This window comes from Pleurodeles waltl, chromosome 9, assembly GCF_031143425.1.
Source record: "Pleurodeles waltl isolate 20211129_DDA chromosome 9, aPleWal1.hap1.20221129, whole genome shotgun sequence".
Classification (NCBI taxonomy): Eukaryota; Metazoa; Chordata; class Amphibia; order Caudata; family Salamandridae; genus Pleurodeles; species Pleurodeles waltl.
Window position 1 is genome coordinate 1014042474 of NC_090448.1, and position 13752 is coordinate 1014056225.

The following is a 13752-nucleotide window of genomic DNA, read 5'->3' on the forward strand; positions in this document are numbered from 1 at the left end:
GAGGCCACTAACTTAACGTCAGCTGAGTAATTTATAAAAAGATATGCCTATTGGATGCCACTGAACACGGGCATCCTGATAGGTAAAATGTGATTTTCGAAATTGAAAACAACATAAAAGGCGTCACAATATAAAAATAGAGACTGACTGTGATAACCACTGCTTAACTGTTTGCCGGTCCGCTGTGCGCCCAACTGATCGGCTTTTAAATAGGGAACTAATTAGGCAAGAAAGAGCAACTAAAACAACTAGAGCGCCTCCCAAAATGGTGTCTCCATAATGGCACCAGAAGGGAAATAAAAATGGCGGTCCTAAAAAGCAGCAAGGAGGAGAGAGGCCACTAACTTAACGTCAGCTGAGTAATTTAAAAAAGATATGCCTATCGGATGCCACTGAACATAGGCATCCTGATAGGTAAAATGTGATTTTCGAAATTTAAAACATAAAAGGCGTCACAATATAAAAATAGAGACGGACTGTGATAACCACTGCTTAACTGTTTGCCGGTCCGCTGTGCGCCCAACTGATCGGCTTTTAAATAGGGAACTAATTAGGCAAGAAAGAGCAACTAAAACAACTAGAGCACCTCCCAAAATGGCGTCTCTATAATGGCATCAGAAGCGGAATAAAAATGGCAGTTCTATGTGCAAAGAAAACAATTCTGTAGACTGAAATTAACTCAACGAAGAAAAATAAAGACACAGGTGCTCCATGTACAGCTGCCCCACAGAAGAACAGCTGGAACAAATCCCAATGCCACGTGGTTTCATGTACACTGCAGCTGATGATCTGTCCATCACCCCGGAGACCACCAAGGCAGACATCCTTTGCTCTCATTTTGGATCTAGCAAATAGTATTACCCCCATGCTCGCCAAAGACTGTAAATACCCTTGGGAGGTCCGCTATTGGCCATGGTTTTGTTTGGTGCATCTTAAAATCCTTCACCAGGTCGACTTCAGTAGGATGAGAGTATATAGAATGGTCACAAGCACGAATGATAAATGTCTTAGGGGCTGCAACATGGCAGGCACCCTTCCTCACACACCGTAGCTGGGCCCACAACTCGGGAAGATGTTGGGGGGCTTGCAACGCAAACTTAGAGAGGGAAACCACTGGGGAGGAAATTACTCTTGCACCACAGGTGGTAAGCCTGGGCCTTTGGGGAGACCAAACCCCGAAATACATACTGGTTTTCTGTAACACCACCACAATAACCAAAAGAAATACAACCTTTGTGGTAACGTCTACACTGTGATTACCATGTTCACTGCTTTATGTTATATAAACAATTTAAAAAAAAAAAAAAAAACATTACCCGGTCCACCGAGTCAAACGTCCTTAGCTCTGTTCACAAACGTTATATTTTGGTAGCATAGTTTGGCAAGATATTTAATACAGTTTTGTGATATGTTGTTAAAGAAAGGCAAACATCGAAACCTGAGAAAAGATCACAATGTTATATGCCTTGTAAGCTTAAGGACTCCTTCCTTCTATACGACACACAACAGCAGGTCAGTGAAGTGAAAAGGTAATGTGACACCACCATGTCCATCAAGTTGATAAGAGCACGACCTATGCAAGTCCTTAGCGAATATGAAATGACTCAAAATTCAAAAACAAATGTTGAGTGAAAAGGGGAAAAAAATATATATATATATATATAAAAAATATACTATAAAACTCTAATGACAAAAACTGCAAAGAATAAATAATGCAGGTGTGGCTATGGTTGGGAAAGAAATTAGCAACTTTAAAGTTATTAAATCGAAATGTTTTCTTTAACCGTTTACTTACAGGAAAAAAGTTTCACCAAATAAGAACAGAAGAGGGTTGGGACGATTATGTTTGGGCAACAAGGAAACAATCAAAAAGTCCACCTGGGAGAATATAGCTTAAAACTGAAGGCCATGTTCACAAAAAAAAGAGAACACAAAAAAATACAAAAAAAATTAAAAAAAAAAAAGAAAGAAAAAGAGGTTGGGGGGGGGGGGGGGCGGTGGGGGCAACGATTCAATTATTTGTCAATCTATTTTAAGTCTTTCCCTTATTCAGTAACATTCCCAGTAGCTCACCAAGAAAGCAGTGACATGCAGAGGTTTACAGCATATTACTGGGAATGCCATGTTACAATATCTGTGGGTTCAAACTCCTGCTGTGTGAATTTCTACACAGTGTAAAATGCACAGGTTATTTAAGCCCCCTATATAAACGCACACTTTGTTTCCTCTGCGCAGAGAAAACATTTTCCACATAGACAAAGCTCTTCCTCTACATCCCCAGTAAATGTAGGTGGTTTACCGCCACCCTTCTAACCTTGGAAGGGGGGTTTATCTTGCTCATGACTTGAGTAAATCTCTGACTATTTCTATGGTCAGAAGGGGGTACGATCAAAATTGAAGAATGCCCACAAACAAATGTCTGTGGGTATTCTCAAACTTTCAAAGCAAACACCAACTTGGAAAGGGCACTTCACACTCTCTGAGCAGGATTCACAACTGTGGATCTTGCCACACCTGTGGAAGACATCTGCAGCAGTAAATGCATTTACGCCTGCAGGAATCACAGTGTGAATTTGTGGCAGACATCAATAATGTTGTTTCGGTAATAAATTCATACCTTTGAACGAAAACACATTTGTGAATAAATTCCCATGATTAATGTACGTCTGCACACAGGAAACAGTGACAAAAGATTGTGCAATGCAAAGGCATAACTAAAAGAAGAGTTTATTAACAAGAGACGACTTAACCTTTTAAATGCTCTTCACATACATAAAAAACAGACAACCAATGTCTTACCAGTTTGACCAGTAAAAGCATCAAATGACAATCGGAAGGACATATGAGAAGTATCTAAGAGGAGCATTCCCTGCCAAGTATCCAGCAGACACGACTGGTCTGTGAGGGATTGCGTCCACTATCCAACTGTGGTAAATTCTACTGTAAGGAAAAAACAAAAAAAATTAAAACACATAACCACAGAATTGTCAATTTTGTAGAAAAGTATACAAACAGTAAAACACTTCAAATATTTGTAACCCTCAACTATTTGAAAAAGTTATAAAGTGAAAACCAACACTATTGAGAGTAAAACAGAGGAGTAACGAAAAGGAATGCAGAACAACTAATAAAGTTAGGTGGTCTCCCAAAACACAGTACAGTTTTTATAAAAAACAATGAGGTACAAAAATGATGGCAACTTTTTGGCACTACCTTCACCACTAAGACAACAGTGTGTTCATGCCCTCAGGCTTTCAAGAACTGAAGCAATGTATGTACCCATTTGTTTATCCAAACATTAATTACTTCCAACCAAAACCACATACCATTTTATTATGACTATCATGGGACTGAAGCAGATTTCACCCAACAACCAGGCATTTGCTTAAATAACCACCAAAACGTCTGTCTTCCACAAAGCTACCCACCTTAGAAAGCGAGATCAACCAGCTGACAAGCTCCAGACACCTAAAAGGTTCTCATTCCAGGCAGGGCAGTAAGAATACTGACAGACAATGGTAATTGTTGGTTGCAAATACTGCCCATTACCAAAATTAGACACAGGACCAGGCAGTGAAATTCACTCATAAAGGTTATATTTTAGGGGTCTAATTACTGATGGCATTACATGCATTAACATATTAGCATCACCAGTCTCCATTAGAGAAGTAATACTTGATGGAATTTCCTGTTCAACCTACGAGCAGTTCTAGAATGGGCTTGAAAATAAAATCCCATCACCAGTTTTCCAATTCTTAAGTTTTAGTTAGGTGTGGTGACTAAACGCTCAAGGAAATATACCCTTCATCGCCTCTGGCTACTTTATCAGTTATAATTATAAGGGGATTCCCTGAATTTAATAAGCGTAGCTCAAAACAGGGAAATAACCAATGTAGAAAAAAACTACTATGAAAGCTACTAGGATAGCCATGAAGATACCATCACCTAAATCAAACATACCACATATACACTGGATTATACAAATAGAAAAACATGTCTGATTTAGGTGCTTTGTATGTATGTTTTTCTAATTTTTCTGATTTAATGTACATATTTTTTATGATTGTATTATTATTGAATAATAAAACATTTATATTTGTAAAATAAGTTTGTATTAATTATGCAATAGGATCACTTTATTTGCAACTGAGTACCTAAATGTAGTAGCCTGATATCATAAACATATAACTGGTCAGTTATATATAGTTAGTATCATTTCAGACCATAGTATTGGTACGTGAAGATGATGGTATCTTCATGGCTATCCTAGTAGCTTTCATAGTAGTTTTTTTCTACTTTATCAGTTATAACAGTGGTGAACTTTAAGCATATGTATAAAATAGAGATATATATCTCTCTCAAAACACATACACACTCCAGTACTAATAACTCAACAGCGCTATGCATTGCACCAGAATACCAATCCTTCTGACACAAACTAAATGAACCCACAGTTAAACCACAACCTGATTCTTTGTAATGTGTGCATTCCTGAATTACTCCCATTCCAGGCCCAAAAAACATAATTTTTTTCATTAATATCTTGCAACTCCTTTCCACCCTTTACAGCTGAAGTAAAACAACAAAAGCAATTGTTTTACTCCCAATATCTCCTTGGGGACATTTTATGGTAGAGATCAGTATTGTGTTCCATTTATCATATGAAAACAATTTTTTTCTTATTTTAATCATCTTGAAACAAAGGCTACAAAACAGAATATGTTAATGAAAATACAGGTCTACGATTATTCTGCTTAAGTACTTAAGAGACTGTCTTAGCCTGGTCCACTTAAAAACTAAGTATATGGAAACATTAAATAACCTTAACATTCAAAGCCAAATGTGCAGATTAGGTGAACTAAGACCAAATACAAACAAATCAATAATGTATGTGCCTGAACCATTCTCTTTAAGAAACTGCTGATTTATGATGCTTTTATTATGATGTAGACTGCCAACAGATAGGAACTTAGGACTCCATGCCTAGTTTTGTACCACCCTGAATGTTGGATTACAGGGTTTTAAAAAGAGCCCTAAATCTAAATAGCTTATATGGGATTCTGCCATCTGGTTCAAAGATTAACATGTTTCATTTCAGCATCTTTTACACAAAGGTCTGTGGATGTTTAAAGGATTTAAAACCCTCTTCTAAAATAGCTACATACTCAATCTCTTGATAAAGGCCGGGAAGCTGGTTGAAATCTGTTAAGAGTGATTGCTTTCAATTCCTTTCATGAATCGGAACTCCAAGGAGATCCACATGCCAAAATAAAACATAAAATATCATATGACAATAAAGAAACGATTTCTCTAAAGGGCTGAATGAAAACATTGATGATCTATAAAATGAAATACATTTGCAATCCTTACCACCGAGCACATATATTACATTGTCAGTCTCAAACAATATTTTCAATATATAAAATGGAACTAACAAGAATAATCAGCTTCTATATCAAATAGTAATAAAACATAACCCCATAAACTCATTTCACGATGTACTTCCTATTCAGCGTATTATATAGTACAAAGGAATGGAATCTTAAGAGGAGCGGATCTTATTACTTTCCTTAACGATTGATAATATTTCAAATGTTTAAGATCCATAGTAATAGATAATCTGTAGAGTGCAGAACAACCAGCCCTCTGCCCATCAACCAAAAGTTCAAATACATTATCTTAGTCTGCTATGCTGTAAGGATCCCTCTTACTTATTTTGCAATAGGATTCATATAAAATGCCTCAAGAGTGCAAAAGAAGTTCGCTTAAAATAATTCATCCTACAACCACCAATGCATGGAAAACTCAATATAGAATTTAAAAAAAGTTTTACAAAACTTAAAAATCCTAAAACAGAATATTTCATTCAGTGGATTACACAATGATTCCAAGGCCTCTCTGGCGGAGTGAATATTAAAATTCAAATAGAAGGGTTTCAGCTATTTTTTCTGCAGTGTAGCTAAAGTGGGACAGACAAATAATACATGCTTTAGATTCTGCACCCCCAGTTGACAAAGGTCACAGGTACTAGACGATCCATCCCATTAGGAGGATAGGTCTCTAAGTGGCGTTCTATCTAATCTCAACAAAGTAAAAGCGCCTCACCCTATGAGGGAGATTCCACACTAAGTATGGTTGGGGGTGTTTATAGATCACTGATTTGGTTAATACGCAGAGTCTCCTCTTTAAAATGACAGGACTCAAAATCCAGGAAAAAAGCTGTACACCATGTCGCCTCTTTCAAAGTCGTTTTGAAAATAGTGAGTGCTAGCGATAGAATAGATTCAGAATCAAGCTCAAGCAATTGCACCGCAGGGTTATAGTTTCTAAAGAATTTAGACTTATCTCTTAGTATGCTAAAAATTTCTATGGATGCTAGATGTCTTCGGGTGGATTCCCTACTCTGTACCAAACAGTGGGCCCTCTGGACCACCGCCGCAAGGCCCTGTACTAAGGCATTCTTGATACCAAATTTGAGCCTTAAGGCTGCCACGGATATGGCGTTGTTACAAGAAACCACACGTCTTAGAACTGCCATTCTGTCTTATCAAGGAAATCCCATTTAGAGATGTCTTTACATTCTATAGCAAACAGGAGGGTAGTCAGAATCATTGTTTGGTAAGCAGTGAGTAAGTGAAGGAAGTGACGCCTACCAACTGCATTACAGAAGGCCACTAACCCTTGAGCCTGGGGGAGAGCCTTATTGACATTACTGCGGATGTGCTGAGTGAGCAGGATAAGATTTTCCCCAAAATACAATACGTTTTTACCCGCTCCAACTTATGGTGACCCAGGGACCAAGAAAAATGTTGTTGTTTTTTTCCCCAAACGTTTTCCCCTAGGAAACAGAGTGCTTGGGAGTTTGATACATTCATTTTCAAATGCTGCTGTGTAGTATAGTGATTTAGCGTAGCCAAACGCTGATTTAGGCCTTTCGGAGTGAGGTCAATCACCACTATGCAGCAGCAAATGCATTTACACCTACAGAAGACAGGAGATCGAACGCCCTCCAATTTTGGGTGCAAAGCCATCAGTATTCCCTAGCGTACTAGGCAAGTCATAGATATATAAGGAAAAAAACAATGGTGCCAACAGACAACCTTGCTTCAATCCATTTTTTGTAGGTAATTCTGAAGACAAGCCCTGCTCTCCACCTAAGAGAACTTTACACCAAGTCGAAGAGTGCAGAGCTATGATCAAACGTAGCAGATTAGGCGGGACGCCCAACTCATAATTTCTTTTATAAGATCTTCCGATCAACCCGGTCAAAAGCTGTTGAAAAATCTATAAATGCAACATATACTACTCTGTCCCTGATCTGAATATATTTTCCATTTATAATTTGCATTAATAAAACGTTATATTAATGTTCCTTTCTGAAACCTGCTTGTTCCAAAGGAAATATAGAATTTTCCTCGGCCCAGGAGGCTAAATGTGCGAGAATACTTTTTGCAAAATTCTTACCAGTTGCATCCAACAGTGCAATTTGACAATAATTTATGGGTAGAGATTTATTTCCCTTTTTTTTTTATATTGGGGGGGGGGGGGAGGACTATAACATTCCCAGTCCAGGAGGGTGGAACTCTACCTTGTAAACAGCAAAATGGAAGACCGGATAGGGAATTCTAGCCCAGAGCTGGGGCTCATGCTTAGCTATTGACCTCTTATGGACCCTTAGCTCCAGAGGCCTGCATTGGCCTTATACAGCCCCTTAATCTCAACTGATGGAGAGCCGAAGTTGTCTAGTTCCGTTCTATTACTTGTACTCAGGTTCAATTCCCATGGCTCTGTGTCCTGATTTTCCGCATATAGGGCAAGGATATACTCCCTCCAGTCTGTCTCGGCTAGAGGAGGGGCAGTAGAAGATTTCCAATTCCCGCACCCTTCAGAGATAATAGACCAATAATTGTGGGTGTTTGTAGTCATAGCGGCTTCCCTTAATGCAATCCACTTTCGTTCAGCCTCTTCCTTCCTTATACCTAACTTTCATTCTCGCTCTTCTTCTCTTTAATAAGGTTATTCTTCTATCCCTTTCCTTAGGTTCCAATTCATACTGTCTCCTTACTAATTTATTGATTTTTCTATTCAACATTAAAATCGATAACCTTACTTTCTTTTGAGGAGGCTTAGTGTGCTTAGACTCGTCGCTTTGAATTATGTATCCCATAAATTCTGTGAAATAGTTTAACACATCCCCAGTCCATTCATCGAATGTGACTCGCTGACCTTTCAAGAACTTTTTCCACGGATAATATTTTCGCAGGTGTCCAATAAGTTCTAACGGATTTCCCATTAAAGTTGATGTCCTGGCCCTTAAAATTCCAGGTCTCTACTGAAGAAAAATTATTTTTTAACAACAGTCTAAGAATCTTATGATCACTAAACGGGGTGTCAATAGTTATCATATCCTCCACTAGTTGGGCAATACCATAGGAGGCCAAGAAATAGTCAATAATAGAGCTACTCTGTTGAGATTTGTGCGTAAAGGAAGCAGGGGGATCCGAACAGAAACGCCCATTTAGGATGGTACAACAGAGGTTCCTCAAACTTTTCAATAGGATGTACGGCCTTTTTTCTGCCCTGTTACGAGGGGAAAATAAGATGGAAGGGATATTAAAGGCTGATTCCCTCTCTGTATTGCAAAAAAGCATATGAAGTAAAACTGCATCACAGTCTTTATCCAGCGGAATTTAGGTGTTTACTATTAACATGGGAATTTTCCTACCATTTTCCAATCTTGGGTACACTCTCACTATCTGAAAAAAGTTTGACGAGACTGGCAAACTAACATAATCCCATTTATGATTGTTGCTCAACAACATTGCAATACCCCCTTTTGCGTGCCTTTTCTTAGAGGGCTGTGCCTTATAGCAAAGTACAGAATACCCAGGACGGGTGAAGTCAGATACACTCCAAGTCTCTTGGATGCAAATTAAGCCACCCTATAGAGAACAAATATGATCTAATTTTTCGAGATGGTTCCCTATTCCTGCGGCATTCCAAGAGACCACAGAAAAATTAAGGTTAGTGACCAGGTTGCAAGATCTTTCCCTTCGCCCGAGTGTTATTTAAAGCCCCTGCCAACCAACTCCAATTTACTTGTTTGGTACCTAAAACATGTTGAGGGACATCTTCCACAACCTTCACCATTCTTTCTCTGCGGAAAAGGGAGACTTTCACCTTTTCCAGGGAGGAAGAAATAAGGTCACCTACATGATGGAGACTACTATCATTCGAGCTTTGAACAGGAGTAGAGGGGGAAGAAATCGCTGCCTGTCTAAAGGAATATCCTTTTCCCATAGTGGGACCACATCCATGCCTCTCCTCTGTAGCTGCTCACAATTACCCAAGATCAGATTTAAAACAGTTTTAGAAAGAAAAAGAAAAAAAAAACTAACAAAAAAACTAAAAACTTGTCTGTATCACTCCTATGCTTTGATGAAGGTACACCAGAGAAATGTCACTACTATTGATTAATTTTAACTCCTCTATGTTTGAAAAGCACGAGATTTATAAAAAAATATATAAAAAAAATGATTCAAAATAGATTCAGATCAAATAAAGCACAAAACTCTAAACAAATGGAGGCTCTGTACACCATTTGGTAACTTCCTCCCCGCTGTTTACCTCCCCATTTATCCAAGGATCAGATGTGGAGTTCAATACCATTGCATTTGATTTCACATTACAGAATGGGTTGGCACAGGGATTTAAATTAGTCACGACCCTCATTATATCACATGGATTATTCTGTTTTTTTAACCCCCAACGAAACCTGGTCTTGTTCTTCCTTTGGCTGAGGAGATCCAACAGTTCCCAAGTCTTCGTGCCTATCCTTCATCCATACTGGTTCATAATCTTCCCTGCAGGAAACAGTTCGTGCTGGACCAGTTTCCTCAAACTTAACCTTTCTTGTTTTTTTTTGTTTTTTTAAAGAGATTAGTCGATTCCCCTTTTTTTCCTACCTTCCCCCCACCCCTTTTTGCTCTCTTGATCAGCTTTTGCTGCCGAGATCCCATTGTACTCCACCCTTGAAGATTCAGGGTATACTTTAGGGAGCGACAGAAAGATAGGAATAGGGGCCACGGATTAATTTGGCTCATCTTTCAGGATAGTAGGTTCCGAGTCAGCAGAGGCTATTACTCGAAGGGAGGGGGCTGGAAAAAAAGGTTTTCCCAAGGAGAAAAAACAGCACTTTCTTATGAGTGACTGCTTTTGCTTTCTGTTATACACTTTAATGATTTATAAACAGGAAAAATATATATATTTATTGCACAATTATTTAAAATAATTGCAAAAAAATAAAAATAAAAATACTGTTGGACAATACAACTAAAACAATAAAAGACTGACTCTACAAACCACCATTATTCATTTTAGGCATTTCAATCATTTTGACCATAATTCAAACAGTTTAAAAAAAAAAAATTCAAAGCTGCCAGTCATCTAGGGATCTGCCCCACTAAAGGAGGCTTTCACTGCCCGCTTGTAGTATCTGAGATTAAGCCGCAGAAAATAAGATGCAAGAATTTCCGCCTCAAGGTCAAATGTTTTTTGCAAATACAAATGGTGTGAAGTAGTGATTCAAAGCTTGTGTTACATAGACGACATGTGGTATCTCTGCCTTCTAATCACAGTGTTAGGCTCTTAAGGGGATAGAGCATGGGTACTTGCAAACATTTCTCCGGGGGCCACAAAGTACTGTCTGTGGCATGCCCGAGGGCCACACTGATGCCAGCAGGCCGAGAGTCGGGTGATGAAAACTGGGCATAGGAAGTAGGTGGGGGGGCGACGCAGATACATGGTATGAATTACAAACTGTGAGAGAAAAAGAGATACTCATTTGGTAGCTGAATTGCTAAATGTGATACTAGAAAACTAGGCATCAGTCCCTGCTTCATTTGACCAAACTGTGTGATCCTAGGCAATTGGTTGATTTCATTTGCCTCCTTTTACTTCAATACCACGTGAGAGCCCCTTCAAATACACAGGTTTAGGATGTGTGCTATACAAAAAATTCTCGTGTTTTATTTAATAAACTATGATGTTGTTCTAATTCTATAACAACCAAGGATACACACAAGGTGCACCTGACAAATTACTTGCCTCTGGGTCCACTGATGGCATTGTTTTCAGAATGGGGAAGGCCTGGATGTTTCCAAGATCATGTCTGAAAGTATTACTTCTAATAAATGCCTCTCAATGCAGTGCTATAATCTGATCTAGTAAGGTAAAACGCTCATGTATTTTAATAAAATGCACTTTTTTGAAGTTTGCAGACAGTTTATCACATTTTTCTTTTAGTGCAAGATACTTTTAAAACTAAACGTGTTCCTACAAATAAGTTGTCTAGGTCACTTAATGTGTAAATAAAGTATGGCCGTTTCTGAATTTGTCTGCTTTGTCAAGTGAACAGCAGCCAAGTGCTGCTGTTCACCAGGGGGCCACAATTAGAGGCCAGGAGGGCCGTACTGAGTATCCATGGGTTAGAGCATAATCTTATTCGTAAAACAGGGGAGTGACACTGAACTTTTGGCTAGCATTATCTTCGTGTTATCGTAATCCAGATGTTTTTTTCCCCGCAAGTGGAACAGTCCTTTACAGTACAGACCACTTTAGCTTGTTTAAATGGATCTCACTGCTTGTGTTCCACGCCACACCTTCCTGCTCCGACACATGCCACGTGGTCGTGCCTTGCCCGTGCTAAAACTAAAACACTGGCAGGTCAAGCGTCAAATGAGAGATAGAGCCGACTCAACAGCTGTCGCTGATGGAAGTCGTTGGTACAGCCCTGCAAGAATAACATCGGTCACCCACCCCGGACGGGGAACTGCGGCGGTCCCACATAAAGTTGTATTTCACTGTGATTTATCCAAATGACATAAATGCTGAGCATGCTTCATAGCGACCTCAGCTCAAGCGAGGCCTGTGGCGTGGGAAGCAGTCAAAAGCGGTGTATATTATATAAACAGCCACTGGACGAATATCACGCCCAGGTCTGTGCCCGCAAACACATAAAGCCGCCTCCTTACATACCGATTACAGAAACCAGCCGCACCCAAGGCTTGTTCCACAGAGTAGCAGCGCTCCTGCTGCATCGAAAACACCTTCAAAACAATCCATCCAACAGGAGCAAACCTGCTCCAGAATCCATCCAACGGGAGCAGAACACCTCCAGCGGCCCTCGTCTGGAACAATGCACCTCTAGATCATACTTGCAGAACAAAAACACTTCTACAGCTCCTGTGCTGAACAAAAACACACCTTCGCACTTCACCAAAACACCTCTACAACCATCCCTCCAGGCTTCCACCCATATGAGTGACTATTCACCTCTAGACCCGCCCCCGTACCTGACGAAAAATACAAAAACACACTATTACCCCCTATACATGACGGAAACACTTTTATAACCCCGAGGCATAACGAGCACACATATAACCAACCCCCTGTCCCAACAGATGACTAAGGCACCTCTCCGATAGAACAAAACTGTTTTGCACTGCTCAACACCTCTTGTAAAACAGAGAACCAGTGTCCCAGGCCCACGCGTGGAGCCGCCCCACCTCCCCTGCCCTCCCCCCCAACAACCCACCCTTCTTCATTTTGTGCCTTACTATCTCCTTTAGCAGTGAGATAACACTGGGCTACAATTTCCAGAATGCAAACAAATAACAGAGTGGACCAGGTACTTAGTCGTGCATCTAGGAAACTTGGGATTTCCCCATTAGCAAAATAGTCTCAGGTAACTCCATCAGCCCACGCAGGGAACCGTGATCCTCAGAACAGCCTAAACAGGTACCTCCAGGCACCTTGCTTCAAGGCCAAGCCAAATACTTCGACCCCCAAAGGATCAGAGAGTTGTCTCAGACCCACGGCAAGCCACCGCCGCAGGTCAAACTCATCACCCTCAAGACCACTCAGGCTCACACAACTAGGACCCCTTCCTCCAGGCTCCCTGCTAGCCCAATTCCTTCACAAGGGAAGCCCTCATCTGGGACCCTGCACTGTACCTATGGCACAATCAAACCCATACAAGGGCTAACTGTGTATCCGCAGACGCACCTGTCAGTCCTCCTCTGGTGCTCTTCCACCGCCTACATGCATGGGTCAGGGGACCCGGGAGGGGGCCCTGTGCGGCTCCATGCCCCTTCTCTGCCCTACTCGCCCTCGGCTCCAGCTCGGCCTGCGCCGCCTGCCCTCAGGCACGTTCCGTGTTATTACGAGAGACCCCGCCCCGCGACGTCACCAGCGCTCGTCCAACACAAACAACGGGGGAGCACCGCACAAGCGTACAAGTGTCACTTCCCGCCCCCGCCCCTCCAGTAGGCCAGCTGCTTCTGGAAGTTGCTTGTGCAGCTGTATAGCTTAGTGTTTAGTGACGGGGGATAGCGAATAGAGATGCTGGGGCAAGGTCTTCTGCCGTAATTAACGGGTTTCCATGGTAACAGGTCATAACGTTGAAGAGAGGCTTGGTGCCTGGAAAGGAAATTATGTGGTTGTCGGCGCGTGTATCTTTCCTATAATCCTGTTAATCTGAAACGACAAGGGCTAGGACCGAGAGCAGTGTAACCACTATACGACTTTGCTGCTCCCCGGACGGAGCACTCACTTTTAAGAGATTATTAAACTCAGCAGAAGGTAACAAACATTCTTGTAAGAATGACAGACAAGAATGATCGTTTCAGTGCGTTATACAAATGATCAATAGGCAAAATGAATTCGGCGTGTGTTAAGTAAAATTTACTGGCA

General features: G+C 40.7%; 1 protein-coding gene across 2 annotated transcripts in view; it reads right to left on the bottom strand.

Annotated features, from left to right (window-relative positions):
* Positions 1–13245, bottom strand: part of C9H14orf28 (chromosome 9 C14orf28 homolog) — a 142959-nt gene extending 129714 nt beyond the window's left edge. The window contains exons 1-2 of one of the 2 annotated variants that reach the window (XM_069208627.1): positions 13066–13245; positions 2800–2937 (exon numbers count right to left, since the gene is read on the bottom strand). The gene's annotated coding sequence lies outside the window, so the exon portion shown is untranslated. Of the gene's footprint in view, positions 1–2799; positions 2941–13065 lie in introns of both variants that reach the window. The other variant, XM_069208626.1, reaches the window with a different exon arrangement.
* Positions 13246–13752: the final 507 nt, after the last annotated feature.